Source organism: Mauremys reevesii, linkage group 1, assembly GCF_016161935.1.
Source record: "Mauremys reevesii isolate NIE-2019 linkage group 1, ASM1616193v1, whole genome shotgun sequence".
Classification (NCBI taxonomy): Eukaryota; Metazoa; Chordata; order Testudines; family Geoemydidae; genus Mauremys; species Mauremys reevesii.
Genome location: NC_052623.1, coordinates 13,941,166 through 13,967,922, shown reverse-complemented (window position 1 = coordinate 13,967,922; position 26,757 = coordinate 13,941,166). Strand labels below are relative to the sequence as shown.

The following is a 26,757-nucleotide window of genomic DNA, read 5'->3' as shown; positions in this document are numbered from 1 at the left end:
TCCTAATATTCTGTTCGCTTTTTTGACTGCTGGTGCACATTGAGCAGATGTTTTCAGAGAACTACCCACAGTGACTCCAAGAGCTTTCTTGAGAGGTAACAGCTCATTTAGACCCCATCATTTATAAACAGCTGTGTTAAAACAAAATGGCCCAAATCCATCTCTAGTGCCATGCCACTGGCCCCAGTGGAATAACCCCAGACTTGAATTTTGCTGGTTTTTTTAATGTAAATTCCCCTCTTGCGAGTTATACATGAACTATAAATTCGATATGCAAGTCAGCCAGCTGGGCGATGTTCTTCCAGAGGTACTTATGCAAGTCATTATAGCATTAGTGATAGCACAAATAATTTGAACTCTAATTACATCGGGTGCCTGTGTCCAGAGACAACTCAGGAACAAATGCATCAAACCAAGGGGAGAAACAAGCCAAGAATGAAATTATATAGATAAGGAATATCCCCAAGGAAGAGCCACAAACCAACTCCGAGGGTGAGAGGAATAATGGAGGAAAAGCACTTTAGGATAAGAGACAGCTCTAGTGCCACAGGTCTGGGAGATGGCTCTGGATGAACCCAGCAGAACTCCCAGAAGTAGATACATGGGCTTTCAAGTGACTACTGCTGGCCCCAGTGGAATAGGGCTCTGCAAAGAATGGATTTTTTGGTTCGCTAGCAGCAAATAATAAATAATGATAATTCCAAGAAGTTGGGGGGGGGGAAATGTTTGGGGTCATCTTGAGAACAAACGATCTGGAAATGTTTTGCAACCTCCAAAAGTCGAAAAAGTTCATTTCAGGCGGAATGAAACAGTTGGCTCGGCCCGAAATAAAACATGGCTTGGATCTGTGGCCTTTTGTAACGTTTCCAAATTGATTTGTTCATGAGGTTTCCTTCAGTTTCAACACCAAAAGTTATGCCCTACAAGGATTAAAAAAAAAAAAATGAAGATATTTTCTTTAGGAAGTGGCAACTGCTTTCAATTTTTTCAGTCTTTTTCTCCCATCCTCCCGTTGCAACAATCTGGCAAAACCGACGCTGATTTGCAAAATGCTTTGGTGTCACCGAAGCTGCATTTGGTGCCAAAAAAAAAGGTCAGGTGCAAAGTTTCACCCAGGTCTACCCTAGCAGCACAGTGTGGGGAAGAATGTCATGGGGGCAAGGCTACAGGGCTTGGATTTAGGGAGAACTGAGTCCACTACAGGCTTCCTAGATGACTGTCTGCAATGTACCCTGGGTTTCAATTCCCCATCTGGAGAAAGGGGAGAAGACAACCCTGCCTCCTGGGGGTGTCATGGAAATAAGTCCATCACCGACTGAGCTGCTCAGGCACTGTGATGATTAGGGCTACGGGACGCTAAGATTAAGGCAATGGTTGATTAGGGCTACAGTGTCTTTGTGGTGCAGTTTATCAGGTCAGATACATACAGTGATTCAGTGAAATTCCTGCCCACCTCTTGCATTCAATTTTGCACTTAAAAAGATACGAGCCTATCAGACTCTAAGACTAGGTCATCTCGTCTGAACAGGCCAGAGACCTGCCCCAAAACAATTCCCAGAGCAGAGCCATCGGGCCCCTTCCCTTCTTGAAGCCTGGCACTACCCAGCAGCACCGCTCAGATACAGACGTACTTGCTCAGACAATTCCGCCCCGTATCCGTTCCCACACCGCTCAGACCTGGCCCTGATCTAGCAAATCACCTGAGCGTGGGCTTCAATTTAAGCATGCAGCTAATCCCACACTCCTGTCATGCGACTCGTCTGAGTGAAACATTGTTCCCTTCGCTGCGGTATCTCTCCCGTCCCGATGCGACAGCCTCCCTGGCCTCTGACAAGATAGACTCTCCGGGACTTGGTCAATGGCTGTTTTGCTGGCAGCGCATTCATTGCCTTTTGTTGCAAGAGCTCCATAGACTGCACATGGCAGCAGTTATCCTCGCTGATCGATAGACTCAGTGAAACGTATTGTGTGTGTGGCGAGGGCGTGGGGATACAGGCAGGCTCCTCGCCATCGCTACATTGATTGCCGCTCCCCCAGTGCCTGAAGGAAAATCTTCCGCAGAGCTGGGGTTTCTTTGTCCAGCCCAGCCAGCTCTGACATCAGCACTTACTCTTCTGGGGGTGTTATTACAGTAGGGGGGCAGACATAATCCCACCTCTCTGTAGATCTCAGAGGATTTTACAAAGGAGCATTATGCACATATTGCAGATGGGGAAACTGAGGCACAGAGCAGTTAAAGGCCCAGATCCTGAAGGATATTTAAGCATTTAGGTGCTTTTGAGGACCTAGTGCTAAGGGACTTGCTCAAGGGGACCCAGCAGCCCGGGAGCAGGGTAGGGAATTCCCAGCTCTAGCCACTAGCTCACATTACCAATCAGTTCAGGCCAGGAAAGTGGAGCATCCAGGGGAACAGAACAAGCGGGATTCCACTCCGTATAACTTCACCCTCCTTTTTACTCAAGATTGACAGCCCTGGAGTCCAAGGGCCAGCTGCCCAAGCCCCACTGACCTCCACGGATCTATGCTGATTGAGACCAGCTGGTTTCTGAGCTCTCCACTGGCCCCCAGAACTGGCAAAGCATATTGTCCTGCCCCTAAGGGAAAGAGAGAACTCAGCCCAACCGGGCCAGGTCATTCTGGGCCTCTCTGCTGAGGGTGACCTAACATTGCGACACCTGGCATTGGCCAGTGTCGGAAGACAGGACACTGGGCTAGATAGACCTTTGATCTGACCCAGTGTGGCTGTTTTTATGTTCTTACAGCTACTGTGAATGGTTTCCAGGAGGCCGGGTGGCCTGGGGACAGGATACCAGGCTCCCCACTTCTATTCCCAGGTCTGTGTGATGCTGGCAAGTCACTGCCTCGCTCTGTAAAAGGAGCCCCACGCCGCTCACCCACCATTGCCGAGCATGTTGAGAACTTCAGATGCAACGTGCTCCAGCATGGCTACTTCTGCCACCCTCCGGATCAGAGCTGCATTGTGCACGGTGCTGTACAGCCACAGCCCCTGCCCCATAAAGCTTCTAATCAGAGTGTTTGGCTTGATCAGGAAAAGCAGCCAAATACAGGCTGAGCGTACCTCCCACAGACTAGTGCCATCCACCCCGCTTCCCAGCACTGATGGAGGGCAACACAGGCAGCTTGATTGCAGTTGGGCAAGTCAGCACAAGGGAGGTGGTGTGACGTGGTGGATCAAGCACTGGCCTGGCACTCCAGAAACCTGGCTTCCAGTCCCACCTCTGCCGCTGGGTGATCCTGGGCAAGTCACTGCCCTGTTCTGTGCCTCATGCTCCTCATCAGTAAAATGGACATAAGGACACTTGCCTCCTTTTTAAAGTGCTTTGCGGTCTCCTGATGTACAAGTGCTACCTGTGATTATTAGACTCAACCACTTTTCCTTGGCAAGACAAGGGCCGAGTGTTCTTACGAAGGACATGACCGAGGGCGCCCTGTTTCACAGCCCTGACACAGTTATGCTGGGCAGTCACTGGGCAGGACTTCAAACGGTGACCCAGGAGGCATCCAGCCGGTGTTTCATTTCTGAACTTGCTAACGAGCCGTGAGCGGCAGCTGAGCCCAGGTCTCATCTCCATGCACATGAGTCACCGTCCGTGGCAGCAATAATCACATCTAGATCATTAACCAAAGGCGAGTCTGTAACCTTTAGCCATCCGCATACAATCAAAGAACGCAGCAAGGAGAGCCGGGATAAAAGGGGCATCTCGCTTACGACCTAGGTCTTTCTATTGCATCCCGCACCGAGGACTGGAGTGCCTGCTGCCAATTCACCCCTGCTGCCCCTAGATTAAAGCCACCCACTTAGAAGGAATCAAATCAAGGGTTGTTTGGCAACTCCAGTAATAGGAGAATGAGCAAAGGAAATGAGATTTAAATCAGCCCAGGGGAAGCAGGGTGCTCTGGTGCATTGGCACAAGGAGGTTTCTACGTCCGCTGGCCCTGCCTCTAGCTTGCTGTGCCTGCGTCTGAATTAGGATCCCTGCCTACAGCATGGGAATAATGATGCTCAATGTGTTTGGGCACACCAGCGCTTCCACCCCTGTGCCCCACGTGGGGACTCTTGTCCCACCCCCAGCGTACTGGTGTGCACATTCATTGAACCCATTGCCCTGGGGGAACATGCCCCCAGGGTTGGAAAGTGCTCAGGGCAGTGCCAATGGTAGCCACTTCCATCGCGAGGAAGCCCACACCTTGCGCCCAGTCTCCCCCTCCTTGAATGTGGGCTCTCTTCGCCCCTGGGTTCCTGACAAACCCTGAGCGAAGGGATCTGGGAAAGTCCCCAGCCCCGAGCCCGTTCACAGCTTTACAGATAATCAATTCTGATCGTAATTTCCTTCCTCTCTCTCACTCTGTGTCTGTGCAGCACTGCAATGGGGCCCTGACCAGAGCTGGGACCTCCACATCCTCCTTGGATCCTCCTGCTAACTAATCTGATCTTGCTGTTTGAATGCCTGGATGCAGGTTCTGCAAACGACTCTCATCTTGGACAGGTCACAAGACAACTCCCCTCCCCACCACATTTCCCCCTTAGGACAAACATCTAGTTCAAACATTTTCTTTCTTAGCTTCTGGCCATTTGCTTCTTGTCCTTCCATCTCCTGCAGCAGCAAGTGAGCTAGCGAGGTATCTGCATGCTGGTTCCAGGCCACGTCAGTAGCTGGCTTTAATTCCTTCCCATAATTCTTCCCCATTCTCCCCCCGCCCCCCATTCATGTAGCTGAAGTCGAAGTATCTTAGTTCGACTTACTTGGCCATCCTCACGGTGGCGAGTCAACTGCCGCGGCTCCCCTGTCAACGCTGCTTACTCCTTCCATGCAGCTAAACCAGCCAAACTTTAATCACTTGTAAACCCCTTTCACTAAAATGTCAAGTCTCGCAAACCTCCTCCTAAAAATGAATATTGCCAGGGATTTTCTCCTTTACCTGAGTATAAATGATAAAAGCAGTGATCTTGGAAAGATCAAATTTGTTTTTATGACACGCTTATTACACACTATTTATTATTAATTATTTATCATGACAATATTTTTATTGCATTATGAAAACGGCAACACTCTGCCAAGATCTCACTTTTGTAGCTTGTATCACTTTGAATAAGCCTGTTATAAGACAAGGATCCTTGTTTCATCAAGGAGTATCAGATGTGAACCAGCAGGAAGGGATTTAAGAAGCCAACTCAAAGAGTTCCTCCTACACAAGCATTCAGGTCTTGAGCAGTCCAGGCAAACAACACACGTTACAACAAAGCTTAAACTTGTTCTTCATAATACTTTTAAAACACACTAGCTGCCTATTTAATTTTAATAACAGCAAAAAATATCCACCTCCCTTTCCATTTCTTATAAGTTTAAATCTCCTCAGCGTGATAGATCTGCTTGCTTTGATCGGCTAAGCTCTTGGAAGTCTAGGGGCTCCGGGCTGCTGGGCCCGTGCTGCCCGGGGTCCCTAGGGACAGCTCTGGCCACCATTAGGGAATTTTTTCTCAAGAACCCCCTGTAACATTTCACGAACCCCCAGGGGTTCACAAACCCCAGTTTGGGAACCACTGAGCTAAACTGAGGACTTGTCTACGCTACCCACTGGATGGGCGGGCAGTGATCAATCCAGCGGGGGTCGATGTATCGTATCTAGTATAGACTCGATAAATCGACCTCTGAGCGCTCTCCCGTGGACTCCGAGAAGCACAGGCGGAGTCGACGGGAGAGCGCCAGCTGTCGACTTACCGCAGTGAAGACATCGCGGTAAGTAGATCTAAGTATGCCGACTTCAGCTATGCTATTCACGTAGCTGAAGTTGCGTATCTTAAATCGACCCTGCGCGGTAGTATAGACAAGCCCTGAGAAGCAAGACCCCAGGTACCAAACTTCGGTGACATGCTTCTTGCAGTGTAAACCGTGGCCTTTACAGACCCAGTGCCCCCCGCATCTCCTCAGATCTGTCCTGCGCTATTGGGGGGATGGGAGAAAGGTGACTATTGGGGTATGGGGTGAAAATCTGCATGCCAGCATGGGAAATGGAACTGGCCTAGACTGTGATTAATCTATGCCTCTCGTTCCCACTGAAGGGTTAACACGAGCTAGGGTATAGTGTGTGTGTGTGCGAGAGATCCAAAAATACGCCGTGACTTCTCTGTACTTGCTCTAATGAGTCATTCCTTTTAAGCAATTTATTGCTAGTTACATAATTGCTTCAATATTCAGCACTAGCAAAAAAGGAACTACGAAAATAAAAAGGACATTTAGGAAATTCTAAATTAAAATCATAATTACACATTTCCCCAACTTTTATTTGACTAAGTTAATGTTTTTTAGAACTAGGGCTCTGTGCTAACAGCTCTGTCTGATCTCATGGCTACAGCAAGGGATGCTGGGTTTTTATTCCTGGCTCTGCTGATGACTCAAGACAGGATAATTTGGCTTGAAGTTACTCATGCTAAGGTAAGGGCTGGCCAGCTCTCATGCTTCAGGAGTGGCTTTGCTGATTGCTGCTGAGGCCAGGAAGGAATTTGTTTTCTTGTGTATATAGCGTTGTCCCTCTGCCAAGTAACAGCAGATGTCACAGCCCTGTGGGTTGGTTTCCCATTGTGGGAGGAATCCAGCACAGATTGTGAGTGTATTCTTAGTGCAATCAGTTTACTGTGTACTCTCCACACCTATCCTGAAACAAGGTGTCTAATGGCACACAGGCAACCCCCCCTTTCAGCAATGCTCAGGTCCCAGAGATCAACTCTGTCCAAAGAACTAATTAGCAGAGAAATTAGAGAGATTGAATCAGAATCCAAATCCCCTTGCTCCATGCCACAGTTCCCCCAAAGAACCGGCCTCAGAAGCCAACCAACATAACATTTTCTTCCAATACTAAAAACTTGCTCACACACTAAGAACTTGCAAGGCTATTCATGACAGCGCCCTCTGGTGATGCTTCCCATACCAACAGCATTGTATAAATTACCTGGGTGCATTGGAGCCATGGGACAGGACCTTCTTCCTCTGAAGTATCTGGTATTAGCCATGCTGGAGGCAGGTACCACATCTGTGATGGGCCATTGGTCAGAGCTGGTATGTCACGCTACAAAAATTAAATTAGGATCTGGGTTTCCTTTCTACTGCCTCCAACACCTGCCTTCATTTTATCCCCAGCCTGCCAATCATCTCTCAGATGTTATTGAAATGTTGACTCCACCTCTGCCTTTTCAGCCATGCCACTGTTCGTTACCCAGGAGTCAAGTTCTCCTATAAACATCCGCAAATCCACCTCATTGTTCTCTTTCAACTCCAATTCTCTCCTGAGGGCGACAGAAAACAGTCAACAGTAGTTAGGCGGCTGGGATGCAGTGACCACAGCGTATTATGCTAATCACCATCACCTCACTCTTCCCTGGTGCCCTCCTTGTCTGTTACAGCTGCCTGTTGTCTCTTGTCTTCTAGTGAGATTGGGCAGGCACCTTCTTTATATGGACTGTACCTAGCACAATGGTGCCCTGATCCTGACCGGAGCTTTTATGCAATCCTGCAATACTAATTTCACTCAATAGCCCCATGACGAATACTCTGCGATGCCTTCCAAAGGCCAATATTCAACACCATCACCTGGTCTCATTGCCTGTGATGCCCTCCCAGCTTCCTGGCTAGATGCCCGCTCTGGGTTCTGGCCCGGGGACCCTGGGTTCAGCAGCCGGGTCTGCTCCTTCAGATGAGCTGCTTCCCACCTCCCAGCCCCTTGGGCTGCTTCCCAGTAGCCTATGGTTCATGTAGCCTCTCCTCAGGCCCTCCCCTGGAACACCAATCCACAGGGCTGCTTCTCAGAGCCCACGCCAGGGACTAAGTCCATCCCTGTGGCCCTCCCCAGCCTGCCTTCCCCAGCGAGAGGGACCCCCTGGTCTGCTCTCTGGGGTCTCCTCTTCCTGATGGGGATCTCCTCTCTGTGTAGTCCTCCCTGACCCTTTCCCAGCTGGGGTCACACATGGGAATGAAGCTACCAGATTGGGATCAGCTGGGGGGTAACTGCCACTCCCAGGCAAGGCAGAGCCCAACTCCCCTGTAAGTAGCCATGGGGCTTCCCAGATGTGGCCAGCTGGAGTTCTACGATAAACCCTCTCCAAGCAACATGAAGCAGTGCATGCTGGGACTCGTCGTGGTGACGTATGGAAGGGGAGGACGGTAGCAATCGGCTATGACAATCCAATGTGCTCCTCGGGGCCTGGCAAAGGTGTGTCTGGCCTTTGGTTGGGGAGAGCGTGAGCGTCCCTACAGACCGATCCCTCTGATAACAGACACCCTCCCCTTATGTCTGACACAGCCGAAAAGAAGAGAGCAAGAGGCAGCACAAAGCACATTGATTTTCTCCCCTGTCCTATGCACGCATCCCAGGAAACCCTTTTAGGAGAATATTAGATAACAGGGAATAATAGACAGCCCAGCCATCAGAGCAGCAGGGCCTCTGTTATCTTGGAAGGTGACTGGGTTTTTTTATCCTGGAGAACACAATAAGCGGAGACACCAGTGCTCTGGAGGAGAGAAATCCTGTGCCAAGATCTGATACTCAGAGTAAATCAAAACGCACTCATTCAGGGGTGGGGGGACTTAATGCTGCATTTTAAAGGCTCTTTGGTCTGACTAGTCTTTAGCATCTGACTCAAGTGCCTGAGCCGTGCCCGCTTGTGGTGGTGGGGTCCCTAGGCAGGTGCCCACCACTTACTTCCTGGGTGATGTTAGGAGCACCAGTGGGCAAAGGTACCCCCAGCTCACGAAGTGCCCACAGCTAACTGGTTGGCACTCTTGGCCCAGAGCGGGGGCGGCTGTTAAGTGCAAGGCACCGACGCAGCTGTTCAAGGTGCTGAATTTTCAGGGGCCGCTCCACTAGGCCACCCCACCCCTGGCTGGGAGCAGCAGCATCTAGGCCCGGAGTTGCCATGCCAACATGAGGGGGCTGCACCCCCGCCCCCTCTCCCACTCACCAGGAGGGACCGGCTGGAGTAAACAGCTGCTGCGCCGAGGCTGCTCCAGCCTGTCCCTGTGGTGGTCAGGGATCACTCCGGGAACGACTGTAGAAAGCCACACAGCCCCGAGTCTCAGAGCTTGGGGCTCACGGGGCTTGGGCTGTAAGACCCGAGTGTAGGTGTTGCAGCTCAGGCACCTGCCTCGGGGGTTTTGGAGCCCGGACTCCAGCCCGAGCCCGAATGTCTTCACTGCGATTGTTAGCCCTACCCAGCCCAGCTGCAGCTGCGCCGTGGGTCTTCTATTGCAGTGTGGACGTGCCCTCAGTGCTTCTGCAGCCTGCAAGAGCTGTTCCAGTTGGTGTTTGGTTCCAGCTCGCTGTGTCTTCACAGCACCCAGATCCCCTGGCTGGGGAGCTCAGCCCTTAAAGGCATAGTCCCTCAACACCACCTCACGACAGCTGGGGCAGCTTTTGGTGAGCAATCTGCTCCACTGCCCCCCAGTGGGCCTCCCCCAACCGCCAGGACAGCTTTGGGGACCAGGGAGTCTTCTTATTAGAGTCGATTTTAACTCCCCTCCAGCCCCTGCTGGTCAGCGCTGAGGCACATGGCGGGGGCAGTGTGCTCGGAGCGTGCCCTGGCAGCCCCTGAACAAGGGCAGGGGCACAGCCTGACATTTCCCAGCTGAAATAAACCAGCACTGCGACGATTTCCTCTCCCCAGCTGCAGCCAGCCCCGTGTTTAATAAGAGCGTCATGTTCAGGTGACAAGCCCGAGACCGCTGAAGCTGAACCTGTCTTCCCAGCGTAGCGATTTCATGTTTCACCCTGCGCTTGCCCCGTCATCCGAGGAACCATTCTCAGGAGCCGGCATTGTTCTCGCAGACACCTTTCGCAGCAGCGTGTCACTCACAGGAGCGCTGTACAGCAGCAGGGTGATAGTCCAGCCCCCCTCGCCAGCTCCTGTGCCCTGTCATTAGTAGGGCGAGAGCCCGTGAAATACACAGGCGCACCCAGCTCCCCCCCCAGCCAAGCCGTTGTGGTGTGATACTTCATCGATATACAAGACTCATAGACTTTAAGATCATCTAGTCTGACCTCCTGCACAATGCAGGCCACAGAATCTCACCCAGCCACTCTTGTAACAAACCCCTGACCTACGTCTGAGCTACTGAAGTCCTCAAATTGTGATCTGAAGACCTCAAGCTGCAGAGGATCCTCCAGCAAGTGACCCGTGCCCCATGCTACAGAGGAAGGTGAAACCCCCCCAGGGCCTCTGCCAATCTGCCCTGGAGGAAAATTCCTTCCCGACCCCAAATATGGCGATCAGCTAAACCCTGAGCATGTGGGCAGCCAGCACCCAGGAAAGAATTCTCTGTAATAAGTGAAGCAATAAACGCAGGGCCCAGCACAGACACCTGTCTCCAGACTAGATGAGAGCAGGTTTGCAGCTGCTACCTGCTGAGTAGCCCCGGGCGAGAGTGAGAATTCGATCCACGGTCGCTCCTGACCTCTGGCTCCTTTGCCAAAACGCCCTGAGTTTATTTCACCCTTGTGGGGGGTGGTCACAGAAGTTACGCCCAGGATGAATCTGGCCTCGTCAATGCACCCTGATGCAGTACTGGCAACACAACGATAATGGTCATGGTTTCCTTGATTTTACCCGTGCTGCAGATAACTCAAGGGTGCTTTTGTGGGCAAATTTCAGAGCAGCCCTGCTGCAAGGTGTGCTGGTGGCGTTTCAGTCGGGGGCACTCTTCCCTCTGAGTCAGCTCTGGGTCCCCGCGCGGCGGCTGCTGCTGCTGGGGGAACGGTGTTAAAGAGCAAGATGTTAACGGCCTCTAGTCATTTGAAATCTCAGAGCGCTTTTCCCCAAAGCAGCCGTGTTAAACCAGGTGTCCTGGCCTTAAAGTGCCAGAAGGCAGCCCAGCAGCTCCAGGATGGGAGCAGGAGACCTGGCCGGTAAAGCAAGCAGGGAGTTATTTTCATTGCCTAAGGGGCCCAGGATCATTTCAGAGCAGCTGCCCTGGGACGAGAGGCTTTGCCCCTTTCAGAAGAACCAGAATCCAAGGGAATTGGAGGAAACCGATTACTTGAGTCTCAGTTCCTGGGGAATGATGAAGGCATGCCTGTGCTCACCACCAGCTCCCTTGTTCTTGCTACCCAGCATGCCACGGTAACGTGGAACTCCCTGGAAGCAGTGGGTCTGGAATCCAGGTACCATAGCCCCATCAGCATGGTGGTCCAGTGGTTAAGGCTCTAGTTGGGATTAAAAGGTAGCCACATTCAATTCTCAGCTCTAATATAAATTTCCTAAGTGGTCTCGGGCAAGTATGTTTGTGCCTCAGTTTCCCCTCATCTATAATATAAGGGTTGGTAGTATTTCTCTTCCTCACTGAGGTGTTGTGAGCATGAACAAATTAAAGCTTGTGAGATACACAGATATTATGGTGATTGGGGGCAGATAAGGACCACAGACGGGAAGCCCAAGTCCCCCCCCACACACACACTTGTGCTAAGGTGGGGTGGCTTTTAGCAGTATAGGGCTTATGACCTGCAGCTCCAATTCAATCCACTAGAGGGCAGTGGGGGCCCAGAGCCACTCACCAGCACGTCAATTTCGTTCACTGGCGCTCTGTGGAGGAAAACCTGCCAGTTTGAATTTGCAGGCTAGGAATTACTATGCTGAATGTTTTATTTGTGTAGAAATGCAATTATGTTAATTAAAGCTTAGCTGTAATTACAGCACTTAGTGGCCCATACGTGTACATGCTCTAGTGACTTATGGGAATCATGAAGTCAATGCTATACACATTCCTCTCCTACCAGTTATCCTGAGCAAAACAAGGGAACCCATCCTGTAGCCCTTACTCCTCTGAGTAATGCTGTCTCACTAGAGTAACATTGACTTTGATGGAGCTGCTTTGGTGACAGGAGGAAGGGCTGCAGGATTAGGAGCAATGATCCTACAGGGCTATCTGAATGATACAGAAGGGAACAGCTTAGATGGCCAACTGGAACCAATCTGAGCACAGTGTGGTCTTTGCTCCTGTCTAGTAGCTGCTCCACAGAGGTGGACAACAGCCTACTAGAGCTGCTGTTTAAGGAAGCTACTTCTCTTGCTCTAGCAGTTGAGGTCATGATTTTAGTGCCAAACGCAGCCGGTTCAAAGCCTGCTGTCAGCCCAAGTGGGGCTGACTATGCAAGCATAGGGGTAGCTATTTCTTTTCCTTGTTTTTGAAGATCTTGTTCCGGCACCTAAAGGGTTATAGGAAATAGAAGAGCCAGAGATTTTTCCCATTGGCTGATCCTCCCCTTTGGAAAAGAAGGAAATTGATGTCTGCGGAATGTGACGTTTTTAACATTAAGAAACTTATAAATGACTCCTAGAAAACCCTGAACAAGAACTCAGCTTTGGTGTCTGACAGGGCAGGGAAATCCAGCACTGGAAGAGTCTCACAATATTTGATGTTTAGTTTTTTACATGAGACTCTCAACTTTCCTTAAATCTTCTGACTCCAGGAGCACGGGCTGTCGGCCCCAGCTGAGATCAGTGTTCCATTGTGCTTGTCGCTGTACAGAAACATACTAGAGACAGCCCCGCTAGAGTCAGGGAAGGAAAGACTGTTCCCCTCCCCACTTTTAACCAAATAGGGAACAGAGAGCACATCACTTGCCCTGGGGTTATTCAGCAAGCCTGGCCATAGCCAGAAACTGAGCCCCACCCTCCAGGGCCTTAACCACCAGCCATCTTTCCAATGGGATCAAAGCCAGATTCCCCACTCACACCAGGTGTAGCATTTTACTCAGACTTGCACAGGCAGGAAGTAGAGAAGAGAGCCAGAGATGTCATCAAGTCTGCTAGGGACTTTGCCTTGTCTAATCAAGCTGACACAAGAACCCCAGATGCTATGGTGAACAGCACAGCATAAGACTGTAAGGTAGATACTATTAGCCATGCTTTGTACTGTAGTGCCTAAGGACCAACCAAGATTCAGGCCTGTAATATCCTACAGCCCACCTCCCAAGCACACCCACCGGGCCAGAGGTCACACTGCAGTGCCCTGCCTCAGTTTCCCCCTCTTCAGGGCCCTTTAGCAACTCACAGTTCAAAGCAGAGTCAAACAATACCCACAAAGACTCCCACTTATTTAATCCTTTGATATGTACTGCACCCCATAGGGCTCAGCAGTTCAGTGGCTCTCTTTCAATTAATCCAAAAATCAGAGTTTTCAGTCCAGCCAGTCTTGACGGTCTCCCAGGCTGCCCTGCCTGAAGAGCTTTCATCTGCTTCTTCAACTCCCTCTGCTGGCTTCTGGCTCTAAGGGGGGGGGTCTCCTTGCACCCTGCAAATGCTACAACCCAGCACTTATGCTCTCCCCACCTCCCTGCTCTTTTTATCCTGGGAGCACCTGATTCAACCCAGGTGGGCTCATCCTGTAATCAGGGCTCACCAGCCCATGGGATAAGCCCCCTGTTACAGAGCCCCCTTGTGCTAGGTACGGCAGAAACCCAGAGTAGCAGACAGTCCTTCCCCCAAAACACTTCCCATCTGAATAAGCAGGATAGGCAGAGGGAAGGGGTTAAGGGGTAGCCAGATGGATGACTCCAGAAAGTGCTAGAAAAGATAGAGAGGCATCAGCCCTGATATGGCAACAGGCTCCTGGGATCAGTGGCAAAGAGCCCTGCAGCAGTAGAAGACCAAGGAGGGTGTACAAAAGGGAAAAGAACCTGAGGTGCTGATTCGATTCCGCCCCTGGCAGTGAAAGAAAAGTGCCTGTTTACTTTAATTACCGAGCCAGAAACCAACTGATTTATGCTGTGTAAATCTGAGGGACAAACTGAAAGGTTTGTGTTAATTGCCGACACTTTCGCACTGTTTAATTCCGACTGCGTGGGGGCGGGGGACTGTTACCTCAGCTCAGAGAAGGGCTGCGTGCAGGGATTCTGCTGAAAACAAGCCTTTGCTTTGAAGAAGTCGTCACTAGGGCTGGGGACTCGTTGGGAGAGGAAAGGAGAACCTGCCAAAAGAGATAAGGGAACTAGGCGCTGGAATTTACTTTGGAGATGTTTTCTGATACTAACAATTATTAGTGTGAAATTTCACTGGCAGGTGCTACAGATGCTGGAAGGAATGAACCATGGAGGGAAGACACTTTGGGTGCACAGCTTCATTGGTGAGTGCACTGAAGGACTGTATTTTACTTGCATATTAAGGTACTTATTTATCTGTCCCCCAGCACCAAAGTACCTGAGCCCCCTGGGCTGCTGTATTTGTCTTCACACACCCCTGTGAGACAGGCCAGAACTACTGTTCCCATTTTACAGATGGAAAACTGGGGTATGGAGAGATTAGGTGACTTGCCCAATGACACAGAAAATGTACATAGCAGCACTGGGAAGTGAACCCCCATTTTTTCAAGTCCTAGGAAAGCACCGTAACCCCTAGGCCGTCCTCTTCTTTTCTCAAACTCTGTGGACCAGCTTCTCAGTTAGTGTAAATCACTGCGATCAATGGTTCTACATCAGCTGAGAATTGGGCCTTGCAACCTCTGTCCTCCCACCTGGAGGTAGCGGGAAACTGGAATTTACGTTCAGCCTGAACTTGACTGTAATAATATTCGTTCCAAGACAGAATAACCAATGACATTTCAAAGTTTCCCTTGGGATGGGAATTCCAAAATTCATATGGGGGTGGGAGGGAATCAAAATGACATTTGATTTGGAACTTTTCAAAACGTTCCTGCCTGAGGACCCGGGGAGTGTGGGAGCCCTAACTTGGGGACAACCCATCTGGTGGGCTTCTGCAAACCTGCGGATCCTGGGGCCCCAACTCTGAGCCCCGACCCTACAGAACATTTAGATTCCAACAAATCGGCATTTTCTGATGTCTGTAATTTTCCATCCATTTCCCACCAGTTCTGCTCCCACCCCCATTCTCTGCTCCGATTCATTGAACCGGTGCATGCACCTGGGGTATTATTAAACTGTACGCTCTTCAAGGCAGGATTTGTGTCTTGTACAATCCCCCTTTGTTTTTCTCTCCCCTATACCAGGGTGAATCAGGCTTAGGGGAGAGAATCAAGCCCTGAACATCTCCTGCTATCCAGCGGAGCATATGGCAGGCGCGGCTGCAGTTGGGACCACTGAGGAGAAAGGTGTCTCGTTTCCCATCCTAGTACCAGTCTCTCCAGAGCCTGCTTAGCTTGGAGCTCACCGCCCAAGGTGTCAGGCTAAAATGATAGCCATGCACAGCCCCGGAGGCTCTAAACCTGCTCTCTGTGCTAGAGTTTGTGGTGGTGAATCTAGGTCACCTTTGCTGGGTCTGTGCCACTGCCCTGCTTCTGGGGAAGGCCTGAGCATGGAGTTAACCCTTCACTTGCCGAAAACAGATAATAAAACACCCACAGCAAAAGTGAGAGAACTGCTCTGCAGCTCCCTGATCCTCTCTCTAATTCCGCATCTCCGCTCTGCTAGTGATAACGTAATGGCCTGCAGCAAAATCGAGCCCTTCCACTCCAGAGATCTGATCTCTGCCAGTTGAGCTAAAAGAGGAATTCTATTAGCTGGTACCAGTAGTAGACTCTTATCCTCTAAAAGCATAGCCAGTAGAGAAGGATTAGCACACGCGTTTCCAATGTATAACACAAGTTAAAGGCATCTCAAAATGACACATTTCCCTTCAGCTCCTGAAAGGCAGAGTAGCCCCAGGCGCTCTGGACACTGAAAGCTAAATTGACTTATGCTTGATTAATTGGCTGCTAGACTTTAACTGAGGGCTGCAGTTCTGGCTCCCATGGCCTGAGATCTCTGCCTACTGTAGCTGTAATACTATTTTTCCCCCCAAAAGGACAATTCAAAGGGGAGCTGCAGGGTGAAAGGAATTAAAGAAGTGGGGAAGGAACCTCGCCACCTTTGATTCATTTTAATGAAGGTGCTGAAATAAATAAATAAATACAATTGCGGGAAAGAGAGAGAGAGAGAGAGAGATGACTTTCCGCTGGGATGAGAGAAATATGCAGCAGGCGGGAGTAATGAAGGACTCATGAAATGATAATGGAGACACATGATTAACTTTAATCTTCCCCTCCCTGCTGGGTGTTGTGGTTTAATAAATACAACATTAAAAAAATTGCCAGCTCATCTTTCAATTAATGGATTTGTTCTCTAATAAGGAAGAGGCATTTGCCTCTGCGTTCTTTCTTTATCTTTCTGCTTCTTTGTTCTTTGGCTGGCGTATATAAAGTCTCTCTTGCTCTGCGCACGTCCGTCCCCATCCCTTTCTTTCAGCCCGGTTCCTCGCGGATCTACAGCCCCAGTGGTGTGTTAAGGTTTGTATTAGCCTGCTATAGCCAGTAGGATTTATGGGCTAGGAGGGGGAAAAGGAGGGTTTGTTTGAGGCCATGGGAGATGCACTAAGCCCCTGCTTCGGACTCTGTAGTTCTATTGTATGTTTCGGTGCATGGAGTCATCATCCTAGATGCGATCTTAAAAAATGAGGTCCGCTCCTGCATGTGTAACCCGTCAATATGTGATACAGCTCTAAGAACGAGGAGTATTTGTGGCACCTTAGAGACTAACAAATTTATCTGGGCATAAGCTTTCATGGGCTAAAACCCACTTCATCGGATGCATGCAGTGGAAAATACAGTAGGAAGAGATATATACACAGAGAACATGAAACAATAGGTGTTGCCATACCAACTGTAACGAGACTAATCAATTAAGGTGGGCTACTATCAGCAGGAGAAAAAAAATCTTCCAACAGTTGAGAAAAAGGTGTGAGTAACAGTAGGGGAAAAATTAGCATGGGGAAATAGTTTTTACTTTGTGTAATGACCCATCCGCTCCCAGTCTTTAGTCAAGCCTAATTAAATGGTGTCCAGTTTGCAAATTAATTCCAATTCTGCAGTTTCTCACTGGAGTCTGTTTTTAAAAGGTTTTTTTTGTTAGAGAATTACAACTTTGAGGTCTGTAATTGAGTGACCAGAGAAGTTGAAGTGTTCTCCGACTGGTTTTTGAATGTTGTAATTCTTGATGTCAGATTTGTGTCCATTTATTCTTTTGCGTAGAGACTGTCTGGTTTGGCCAATATGCATGGCAGAGGGGCATTGCTGGCACACAATGGCATATATCACATTGGTAGATGTGCAGGTGAATGAACCTCTGATGGTGTCCCTTGAATAGATATGTGGACACAGGGACACATATCTATTCAAGGGACACCATCATAGGACCTAATCACATCAGCCACTCCATCAGGGGCTCATTCACCTGCACATCTACTAATGTGATATATGCCATCATGTGCCAGCAATGCCCCTCTGCCATGTACATTGGCCAAATTACAGTCAAGTGAGCAACTGTCGCACCTGGCTGCAGCAGTGATCCCGGGGCATGATTTGGAAGTGTGGACGTTAGCCCCAGGGTCCTGGTTCAAAATTCCCTTTGTTGAAGAGAGGGGGGAGAGCTTGTGGTTAAAGCACGGGGCTAGGATCCAGTGACATGGGTGCAGTTCTTGGATCTGCCACAGACTTTCCATGTGACCTTAAAGAGATTACTTAGGAATTGCTGCTGTGCCCATAGAAGTCAATGTCCCAGTCATTTGACTACCTCATTGGGGCAAGGATTGTCTCATTCTGCGCATGTGTAGCACCCAGCATTGTGACGGAGGCCGCTAAGCGCCCCCCTAATATGGGCAATAAAGAGAACCTTGGCTGATCCACTCCAGAGGTGGCTGCATTTCAGTGGCACTGCGATATGTTCTCTGTTTCCTGGAAAGCTCTTTAGCATCTGTTGGGAGGAAAGTGTGTCATATGAATGCAAAATATTATTATTATTATTATTTATTATTCGTGTGAGAGAGAGACTGTGCTTAAAGACTCTTGGGCTTCGGCAGCTTGCTAAAATGAGTGTCGTTTAGAGCAACACCTCTTTGGTTAAAAACACATCTCATCAAGCTGAGCCGGGAACGTTTCGTTTGCAAAGTCATGTTCTCCTCCGAGGAGGAGGGTGAGCTGATCGCTGCTCCTTGCTGCATCCGCAGCCCCGTCTGCCCCCAGTAAGTGGCCCCGATTTCAGTGGAAAGTACTGGGGTCCTGATGCGCTCCCAAGGCAGAATTAAAATCGCTTCTCTTCTGGAAGTCTCCTTATGAGCTCCGGGGTAACCCCTTCCTGGCTGGATCTAACCGATGCAAAGGGGCAACACCCCACCCCGGCCATCAGTTTGGTGGCAGAATCCCAGCACGGCATTCTCCAGAGCCTTTTCTGTAACATGGAAGGCTGGTTTCCATGGAGATCCAACCACTTACGCTGTCCTTGACTGTGGCCCACCAGCGGCAGCGATGGGCCAGCTGGACCAAAGGCAGACGTGCGCGGCAAGGATGTGTGATTGTGACTGTGTGTGTGTGTGATTGTGTGTGTGTGTGTGAGTGCTTTTCCTTTCACACTTTTCCTCCGGCGATTGCCAAACCCTAACTAAACATGGTTTAACCTTCCCCACCCTCTGGGCAGGTCAGTAAGGATCATTAACTAACTCCCTTTTATGGATGGGGAAAACAGACCTTCCAATGCTAGAGATTTTCCCATTGGTCGCTGCTAAGTGTCTATGGAGGAAATCCCCCTAATCTGATAGGGTGTCCTTTCCCATGTACCCACCTCTTGGGGAAAGAGAGCCAATCAGAGCTGCCACGCAGGCTGATGGGCACTACAGTCCATCACCAAACGTAGCAGGTGGCGTACCGACCCCTGCCTCCCAACTGGGCAAGCAGATGGCTGAGCTAGGGATGCAGTGAGCCAGCTGGGCACATGGGACATCAGCACACAGGGCATGGAGGGTTAGATCACGGGTACATGGAGGCACTGTGGGGGAGACGCTCCTGGGTGGAGTTTGGGGGGTAGAGACCCAGGAAGGGTGGCAGAGGCACAAGGGGCAGTGGGGGTTCAGAGGCATATGGAGGGGGTCAGGACGTTGGGGAGTCCCCTGGCAACAGTCACCTCAGATGGAGACTTTGGGAACCTCACCCTTTGCCACGGAGCTCACTGGAAGAATCCAGGCCCGTTCCGTAGGGGTGGAGCAGGGACCTGCTGCCTGGGGGAGCTGAGATATGGGGTGGAGTGGGGATGTGGTTGCTGGGGAGTTGGAGGGAACCAGGTTGAGCTGAGCTTTCAGTGGGTGAATATAATGAGGACTGGGGTGTGATATTCCTGGCCAGAGAAAGAGGATCCAGGCAGCAGAATCAAAGACCAGATATTCTGGAAGAGGCAGCGACATGGGACTAGGACTGGGATAGTGTCTTCCCCCAGGGAAAGGGGAGGTGGACAAGAGGAGGAAGGCACAGGCCATGCCATCCTTCCCTGGGCTATGCCCATAAAGGAGAGGAGCTGTGGTGGTTCTTTCCCTTGCGGCGTGGCGCCCGGGGGCTGGCTTGGCGAGCCGTGCCTGGGAGCGACGGGACGGGGGTGTGTGTGTCAGGGCCGGCTCCAGGCACCAGCGCAGCAAGGAGGTGCTTGGGGCGGCCAACGGAGAGGGGTGGCACATCTGGCTCTTCAGCAGCAATTCAGCGGCGGGTCCCTCACTCCCTCTCAGAGGGAAGGACCTGCCACCGAATTGCCACCAAAGAACGATGCAGCGGCAGTAGAGCTGCCCATGATCGCGGCTTGTTTTTTTCTTTTTTGCCGCTTCAGGCGGCAAAAACGCTGGAGCCAGCCCTGGTGTGTGTACACACAGAGTGAGCGGAGAACAAGTGGCGCTACGTGGGGGAGGAAGCTGTGCATGATGAGTGTGGGGGTGAAGAGCTGGTGATGCAGTCAAGGCAGGGGTGAAGTGAATTGATGGAGGGTGGGGATGAGTTGGGCAAACGAGTGACTCATTAGGGAATTTATGTGTATTTAGCAATTTTATGTAAAATACAATCTACTGGGGTTTTGTTTGCAGATATTGGCAGGCATGGGAAACTGAGGCACTGGAAAGTTAACTGACTTGCCCAAGGGGACACAGTATGTCAGTAGCAGAGCCAGGAAGCTCTGATCCCTAGTTCCATGCTGTGATCACTAGGCAATACACCCTGGAATACAAACTAGTCTCCGTAGGATTGGCCTGCTCAGGATCATCATTAAAAGGTCGGGGTGACAGTAATTCAGCTCACAGAGATTCCGGGCTCTGATCTGAAGATCTGATCTGATCCCTAAGCAGAGTTGGAAAAAACTCGGAGCTTCTGTTCTGCAGGAAAGTCCAACATTTCCCCTTGTCCTGACTCAGCACAGAAAAGAATCAAAATGTTTCAGTTTCCCCCCCAATGACATTTCTGAAATTTTTCATTTCAGAAATATCAAAATGACCTTCCTGAAGTGCTCCATCCATCCAAGGGTTTACTTAATAAACTAGCCCACAATAGAACAGCGGTTCTAAAACTGCGGGTCGGGACCCCAAAATGGGTTGCGACCCCGTTTTAATGGGGTCGCCAGGGCTGGCTTAGACTTGTGGGGCGCTGAGGCCGAAACTGAAGCCCGAGCCCCATCACGCAGGGCTGAAGCTAAAGCCCGAGGGTCTGCAGCCTGGGCATCGGGGCTCAGATTACAGGCCCCCTGCCTGGGACTGAACCCCTTGGGCTTCAGCTTTGCCCCCACCCCCACTCAGGGGGCGGCAGGGCTCAGGCTTCGGTTCCCCTGCCTGGTGTTGCGTAGTAATTTCTGCTGCCAGAAGGTGGATCGCGGTGCAATGAAGTTTGAGAACCCCTGGAACAGAATGCTAGAGAGGTGGGGCTGGAAGGAACCTCGAGAGGTCGTCTAGTCCGGCCCCCTGCACTGAGTAAACCCAGAGCAGCCCGGAGAAGTGGTTGTCCAACCTGTTCTTAAAAACCTCCCGTGATGACAATATAATTCTAATAGACACACGGTGAAATGGCAAAGTCCAAACACCAGGCTTCGCCCACCATTTTGATTTTGTTGAATCATCGTTTTCCTCTGCCTTTCCTGCCGCCACTGTGGCGCCCCCTATGGGGAGAGCATGACGCAACCCGGGCACCGCAGCTTGGCTCCCCATTGGCGGATTCAGAGCGCTACGCGGCTAAACAAACAGCAGGGAGTAACACCAAAAAATTGCCTGGCACGTCTGCTCCATGTGGGGACGGCTGCTGCAAAGCCCCAGAGGACGGCAACGTATCTTGTGATAAAGTGGTTTTTATGCCTGAACGGGCCTTGTTCATTCTGAGCGATTGTTTCTCTGCCCGTGGAGCATAAAGAACAGGCACCATGTATGCCTTGGAATGGGGCACATGATGAGCGCAGCCGTCAAGCCAGTGAGGGACACGGGTATACCGGTGTCTCTCTTTACCATAGGCCCTGGAAGCGCGGCTAAGATCACTCGCTACCAGTGGAAGTCCAGTAGTAACCCCCAGCTGGTCGGCAATGGTTTCTTCAGCCGCTCTCCGTCAGCTGCAGGACCAATGCCCTTTGCTCAGGTGAAGTGGGAACCCGCTGTCAATGTATCCAGTGGAATTCCCACTAAGGAGAGCATGAAGCCACCGGCTGGGCCTGACCGAATAGAATGGCATTGGGTTGGGTCCTTTGTGCACAAGCCTGGACCTATGTGCCCCAAGACAGTACAGCTAGGGGACATAGGGTATTCACCCCGCCCTCTCTGCCCAGCTCCTTTGGAGCAGCCCTGGTGTCCCAAGGATTCAGGGCGTCTGCTAACGCACATTTTCACCCCTGGTGCAAAGCAAGCGTCCCCTTCTGCACTCAGCCTGGCATGGTGCAGCTTCTGCTCTGTGGACTTGGCAGCCACCAGGGAGGACGTGGTGGCTTCTTCTCCGGAAACCCACGTCCCCGCCGCTCGAACGAGGGGAGACTTTCCATTTGTGGCTCTTGGGCCAGCTCTCTAACCCGCTCCCCATTGCAGTCCCTCCGGCAGGACGCAAAGACAGCGGCTGGCGAAAGGGCAGGATTGTGCAGTAGCCCAGACGTTCCATGCGCAGGGGAGTCCAGCCACGATGGAGAGGAGGTGAGGGCTGGCTTACTAAGCCTGTGCAAGGAGGGCCTTGCCAATGGTGACTCGAATGGCACGACCGTGCTAGGAAGTCAGCTCTGATGCAGGCCATCGCTGGGAGCCATTTGCTTCAACATCAAGTGGAAAGATTATCTTGGGGTTAAGGCAGCGAATTGGGGTTCTGAGTTTAATTGGCCACTGACTTCCTATGTGAGTTTGGACAAATCTCTGCCTCAGTTGCCCCTAAGTACAGTGGGATCCGTCTTGCCTCTTTAGATCGTAAGGGGTAGGGGGCAGTTTCTTACTCTGTGTGTATAACACCCAGCACAACAGGGCCCTGACCTCAGCTGTGTCCTCTAGATGCTACCTTAATGTAAAGGATCGTACTTCCGAGTCCCCGGGGAGCGTGCTGGAGACACAGCAGGGCCCTGTGCTTTGAGGCCAATAACTCTCGACACGAGACGCAAGCCCCTGTCCCGATGCCGGCGTTCAGCTGCAACGTTCGTTTTAAAGATGTGAAACCGACGCATCAAAAGTGTCACCGACACCCGACGCCTGCCCGCGGACTGAGGCCGCGGGGCTTGAGAGCGGGAGGGAGCAGTCGCCGCCTCGCGCACGAGGACTGTGCCCTTGAACGACAGCCCACCCCTGAAATCGAACACGCACCACGTGAAAGGAGCCGGATTGTTTGCTCTGGAGCCCTGTGGGCTCCGTCTGTCCAGGGAGCGGGTAGAACAGGGCCAGCGCTTCCCCCGTGCTGTCCTACCAACGAGGCTGCCCTCTGATTCGGTCACGCTGCCTCTCCATGCCCCATTTGGTCCTTGACCTCTCAGGTGAGGTGGCCCACGAGGGACCGGTTACCCTGGTGGTTTCCCCCTAGGAAGAGCCCTCTGGAAACCAGGAAGGACGGAACCAATAGAAACTTAATGGGCTTTATAGAAATTACTCTAACAGACATGGGGTACTTCATAAAGAATGAGGCTCTTTCTCTGTATTTATTGACTCATCTTACAGAATTACACTGGAGGGGTAAAATCTTCTATTCAATTCTATAGGCCAAAAACTCTCTCAAATAATTGTATTCTCTGTTCAATTCAATAGTGCTTTTTCCATGGTGAGACCCGAGCCCAGCCCACCAATGCTTTCCCATAAGCTGCTTAGCATCTTATAATGGTTGCTACCGCCCTGTACCACTTCTGACCCAGTAACCTAGAGTTCTGTGGGAAATTGTAGCTCCATAAGTTTTCTATGTATTGCACCTTTAAGGGGCCATTTTGTTTTCAGAGTGGATGCAGCGTGGCATAGAGATGACATGCACACACTGCGCTCTCCTGCTTTTGTTCTTCCTTAATCTAAACACAAAGACCTTTAGACTGAAAGCACGTGGCTGTTTATGGAGGCTTAGCAGTGCGGGGATTGGATCTGTGTCCCTATTACAAGTGTAGAGAGGCAGTCCATGCTGCCTGATCATTACATGGAATTCTAGCCAAGCCTTTCAGCCTTGGGGGGGGGGGGGGAATGCCTGTTGTGATCTCTCTAGAGATGTGGGCCCTGTGTGCCATGCAAAGTACATTTCTAGGGAGCACGTAAGCCTGATGTGCCCCCCAGTAACTGTTTTCACAAGGTGGTGCATTAACCAGGAGAGTTTGGGAACTGCTGGCTTCAAGGAAGATGGAGCTCAGTGAGGGAGCAATTTACTAACCAGAACAGTGGCTGAGTTCATAAGAAATATTATTCATAATTAAAAGTCTGACCATCTGTAATGAGCGCATGAATAGTAATGCACACGAGCCCTGCAAGGGGACGGAGCGGCTTCATTACGTTTGCTGTAGCAGTGCTGGGTTATTATCAAGTCAGGGCACTGTGCACTGCAGTCAGGAAAGATCCCCTGGCACTTAGTGGGCGACCAAGGTGTTAACCTCAGCATCCTGGACATGTTCTCATCATAGGCTGCTGCCATAGGGCTTGATCTCCCACTACCCTTTGCTGGATCAGCGATGTTCCCTCCTCCTGTAGGTTTCACTGACCACTCCAGGCCTGTTCCCCAGCTGGTGAAATTCAGCCTCTCTTCCCACTGGGGCTAGGCTAGCTGTCACTCTCCTTCCCTGGATGGGGGCTGGGATGTTGTACAGTGTCACTGGTGCAGGGGGAGATGCCTCATTTGCCCTCTTTTTCCTCCCTTTTGTCCCTCTTTCACTCTCTTGGTGGAGTGGCTGCTTCGATCGATGGTACTTCTGTGGCCCCCGTCACCGCAGTACCCGAGCCCCTCACAACCTTTGGTGTATTTATCCTCACACATCTCTGGGAGACAGGGCAGGGCTGTGAGCCCAGTTGCACGGATAGGGGAATTGCGGCCCAGAGAAACTAAGTGACTTGACCAGGGTCACACAGAAGCCTGTGGCAGAACTGGCAATTGAACCCTGATCGCCCAGGTAGCACCCTAACCACTAGGCAACCCTCCCCCCTTATCGCTGACTCCTTAGAGCCAGCACTGTTGTAACTAATCCTTAGAGATGGATTCTATATGGATAAAAGCCAGGAACTGCCACACAGAGAGACCACCTAGTCCAGGATGCGGTGACTTCAGCCAATGCTGGTGCTTCCGAACAAGGCATTAAACTTCCCATCATGCACCGAATTGTGCAGCACTGAACCATGGAGCAGCGAAGCGTTTCTTCTGTGCCCCCAGCAGGTGAGCAGCTTATGAAGCATAAGCCTTCATTTCTTCGGGGGGGGGGGAGTAATTTCATTCATACACCTGTCCCCAAGTTGCTCTGAATGTTGCTCAGGTCTTTGCCTGGGCAAAATCTTGCAGCAATGAGTTCTACGGGTTAAACACCAGATGGCAGGGATGGGGCAGAAGTGCTTCCTTTGAGCTATTACACACATTGAATCTATTTCCCCCATGTTAAGTATCTTGTCAAACTGTCTGAAATGGGCCATCTTGATTATCGCTACAAAAGCGTTTTTTCTCCTGCTGACAACAGTTCATCTTAATTAATTAGCCTCTTAGAGTTGGTTGGGCAACTCCCACCTTTTCATGTTCTCTGTATGTGTATATAGATCTCCTCACTATATGTTCCAGTCCATGCATCCGATGAAGTGGGCTGTAGCCCACGATAGCTTATGCTCAAATACATTTGTTAGTCTCTAAGGTGCCACAAGTGCTCCTGTTCTTTTTTCAGGTTTAAACACGTCATCTTTTTGTTTCATCACGTATGGCCTTATCCTCATAAACTAAACAGGCAAAAAACAAACAAGCCAGGAAGCAAGAGGCTTGGGACTGACTGGCTAAGCAGCAGTTCTGCAGAAAAGGACCTGGGGGTTACAGTGGACGAGAAGCTGGATAGGAGTCAGCAGTGGGCCCTTGTTGCCAAGAAGGCTAACGGCATATTGGGCTGCATTAGTAGGAGCGTTGCCAGCAGATCGAAGGAAGTGATAATTCCCCTCTATTCGGCACTGGTGAGGCCACATCTGGAGTACTGCATCCAGTTTTGGGCCCCCCACTACAGACAGGATGTAGACTAATTGGAGAGATTCCAGCGGAGGGCAACAAAAATGATTAGGGGGCTGGAGCACATGACTTATGAGGAGAGGCTGAGGGAACTGGGATTGTTTAGTCTGCAGAAGAGAAGAATGAGGGGGGATTTGATGGCTGCTTTCAACTACCTTCATAGGTTTATTCCCCACTTTGAACTTTAGCGTTCACAAGATGGGGACCTGCATGGACTCCTCTAAACTAAAATCCTAGTTTAGATCTGGTTCTTGCTGCCACCAGTCAAGTTTTAAGTGTCTGACACACTCCCTGATCCCCCAAAACTCTCCCTGGGGAACACAGATTCAAACTTGAATCTCAACATAAAGGAAAACAACCCATTTCCCCCCTCCCCTCTCCTAGTGCTTAGGAGAGATACCTGGATTCAAATTCCTTGAATCAAAACAAAGAGGGATTCACTTTTCACCCCTCCCTTTCCCCTGAAAATCCAAACAAGGAAGAAATCAATCAAGTTCTAAAAAGAAAAGATTTTATTAAAAAGAAAGAAAGAAAGTACCCTATCTCTGTAATACCAGGATGGAAAAATACAGGGTCTAACTTATAAACCTGGAGAGGCTCTCCCCCCCTCCTTCTTTCTCAGAATAATCAAAGTAACAGCAAACAGAAATAAAGATATTTCTTCAGCAAACACACAATTGCAAATGTAGAAATCAAATTATAAGACTAGTCCGCCTTTCTAATACTCACTAGACTGAATAGAAGAAAATACTTCAGGAAACTTGAGAACTTGAAGAATATGTCTGGCCTCTCTTAGATCCAAAAAGAGAACAAAGACCCAACAAGGAACACAGAGATTTGAAATTATCTTGTCCCCTGATTGGTCCTCTGGTCAGGTGTTCATCAGGTTACTGAGCTTGTTAACCCTTAACTATCTGTTATGACATACCTGAAGGGGGTTCCAAAGAGGATGGAGCTCGGCTGGTCTCAGTGGTGGCAGATGACAGAACAAGGAGCAATGGTTTCAAGTTGCCGTCGGGGAGGCCTTGCTACTGTTGTCCCTGACAGTAGGAACATGGATGTTGCCAGAGAATTGATCCACATTGCCCTGTATCCTGCCTCTTCAGAGACGGGTTTCGCTCCACTTCACCCAAGCCCTACTGTGACGTTCTTGATATAAACTGGGACCATATAGAACATGGTTTGCAACCAAGGTCCTGTAGTGGCACCAGATCTTAGGTAAAGGGGGTCATATAAGGTGTCTAAGACCAGGTTATGGGTTGCTGGTTATGATTATGCTGTCTCTATGTCTGTGTATCATTTT

General features: G+C 50.4%; 1 protein-coding gene and 1 long non-coding RNA gene across 4 annotated transcripts in view; one reads left to right on the top strand and one right to left on the bottom strand.

Annotated features, from left to right (window-relative positions):
* Positions 1-26,757, bottom strand: part of PDE2A (phosphodiesterase 2A) — a 358,953-nt gene that overhangs the window by 311,470 nt on the left and 20,726 nt on the right. The window lies entirely within an intron of this gene.
* LOC120405782 lies at positions 12,831-15,961 on the top strand. 2 transcript variants are annotated; one of them, XR_005598870.1, is made up of 3 exons: positions 12,831-12,893; positions 14,066-14,129; positions 15,009-15,961. It is a non-coding gene; the product is annotated as an uncharacterized LOC120405782 (long non-coding RNA). The 2 variants fall into 2 exon arrangements; XR_005598878.1 differs by lacking the exon at positions 12,831-12,893 and adding an exon at positions 13,465-13,800.